Source organism: Phalaenopsis equestris, unplaced genomic scaffold, assembly GCF_001263595.1.
Source record: "Phalaenopsis equestris unplaced genomic scaffold, ASM126359v1 Scaffold209888, whole genome shotgun sequence".
In the NCBI taxonomy this organism is placed as follows: domain Eukaryota; kingdom Viridiplantae; phylum Streptophyta; class Magnoliopsida; order Asparagales; family Orchidaceae; genus Phalaenopsis; species Phalaenopsis equestris.
In genome coordinates this window covers 173,347-175,988 of record NW_018229017.1, presented here as the reverse complement: position 1 = coordinate 175,988, position 2,642 = coordinate 173,347, and positions in this window count along the sequence as shown.

The following is a 2,642-nucleotide window of genomic DNA, read 5'->3' as shown; positions in this document are numbered from 1 at the left end:
AAATTAGCTTCTTCAAATTAGCTTTAATAATGGGTTTCATAGGATAAACCCATTCTTCATCTCCAAATTCTACTCCAGAAAGTTTGTAAATTGTATAAATAAGACCATGATGTCCTAGACCTCCACTAGTCTCACTCCTTGTCGTAGTAAATATATTCTTAAGAATTATTCTCCCCACATTTAGATTTCTATTATTTTAAATACAGAAATTCAGAATAGCTCTATCTCTAGTTACCTCACTATGGTGATAGGTCGGTACAGAGTAGAGGAAATATAAGAGTCTGGGACTTCGTAAAAAGTGTTGATGTGGGCAGCAATAAACTCAACAGGGAATCCACGCACTTGAACGATTCCGTCATCAAAATAAATCACATTGGTGTAGAACTCCTTCACAACATTTGCATCAGCTTTATTAGTGGTGTAACAAAAGTTTTCCCTCCTCCGCTCAGCAATAACTCGTTCGATTTCTCCTCCCGGATTTTCAAAAACTCGATCTTGTGTGCACCTCTTTCCTTTAAATATGGAAGTAAATTTTGTTTGAGCCATCGCATTTACGAAGCGAGACTCGTCAAACTCAATTCTTCTCTTTTTTTTTGTGTAGCCATTTCAATCTAATCAAATTATAGAAAAATTCCACAAATTACTTCAAATATGTAAATCATGGCTTCCAATAGTAATTCTAAGAGTTCAACAATAAGATCCATGAATCTCTTCCCAAATTTTCTTTACATTCCCAATTTTTTCGGATCTCCTCAATGTGGGAGAAATCCATGGTGAAAATCAAATATTTTTAGCTTGGAGTGAAGCTCTTACCTAGAGATGATCAAATCCGGTGTCAAAAAGCCTTGAAATCGCCTCCTAATCCAAGATTTCTCAAGCTCTAGGTCGAAAATGACGTTTTTAGGAGGAAGGGGATGATGAATAGTGGTGGTTGACTGGTTAAAATCATGGTTAAAGGTGTTTTTCGTGAGCTCGTTGTCGGCGGGATCGATGGCACCATCAGCGCACTTAATTGGAATTTAAAACCTAAGACTCGGAATTTAAATCCTAAGACTCGGGAAAATCTCACCGTCGGCGGCGTCAAGGGCTCCGTCGGCGGGCTCTATTGATTTTGTCCAAATTTCAGATTTTTGCAATTTCAATCAATTCCAAGCCTAAACGACATCCCTTTAATCATTATAGACATAATTTTAAATAACTAAATGATGCATTTAGCACATATAAACTTTCACAACACAAAACATCACATTATATATAGATTCCAAGGGGTACAATATACGTTATATAACACACCTAAGTTTGGTATTTTCTCAACCTCAATACATTAATTCAGCGTCATAATCCAAGCAACAACACTCAAAACGCTGAAAAAAAAACATCATATGCTTAGTCTCAACTATACAAATATTTATAAGCATAATTCTAAAGCAAATACAAATACAAGTTTCAAATCAAATTACATAGATAGACATATAGGTAGTAATATAAATCTACTAATCCTCAGACTCGATATTCGATTCTCCTCTGAGATCACCCAATGATTGCACATGAACGAAGAGGTTGTAGAAGGGTCGGAATGGAAATTCTTCAGTAGAATCCTTCTCAATTAATTTCATCCTCCTCATTAGTCGTATCAAACTATCTTCTAAATTTCCAGAATGTTCGAAATGTTCCTTCATCCTCCAGTCCAGATGATTGAAGCAAGCAAAGATATTATTAATTGCATTCATGATATTTTGTACTTCCTTTTCCAATTTCTTGATTCGGCGCAGGATCACCAAAGACTTATCGGGGACTAAGGATTGAACCGGCAAAGAATTCTGAGATGCTTGATCTACTATAATGGCCATGTCATTTTGATCTTCAAAAACTGGGAATCTTTCAATTGGGTCCAAAGGCTTCCAAGGTAGCAGTACATTTTCCCAATTTTCATATGACACTTAGAACTAACTGCAAAGTGAGAAAATTGTGGAGGGGTGTCCAAGCCCATAAGTGGATCTGTGAACGATCAGACCCAAAACTGACTTCACAATTATAGATCCAATGTCGATCGGCAGCCCCCTTTGGATGCAGTAATTCAAAATGACACTTTCCTTAGAAACTTTACCAATCTTCATTGTCGGTAACAGTTTCGCAGAAATGAAAAAGTGCCAATATTTCGAAACGGGATTCAGAAGTGTTGCAGAAAAACTAACATACATGTTTTCTCTTGTTTCCTAGTCGTCAGTTTTGTCCGTTAAATATTGGTAAATCTCATTCATCTGGTTTCTTGTTGGGATGAAATTGGAATAGTGGCAGATAGGAACATTCTCTATCATATATAATTTGTTGATCCATGCAGGAGTGAAAGTGATCCATCTTCCTCGCACATAAACAACTCCTTGGTTGATTTCATGGAAATTTGCATAAAATTCTTTTACCACTGGAACCACCATGTCGGCAGTAGTGTAGCACAACACACGAAGCGAGACTCGTCAAACTCAATTCTTCTCTTTTTTTTTGGAGCCATTTCAATCTAATCAAATTATAGAAAAATTCCAAAATATACTTCAAATATGCAAATAATGGCTTCCCATAGTAATTCTAAGAGTTCAACACTAAGATCCATGAATTTCTTCCCAATATTTTCTTCACATTCTCAA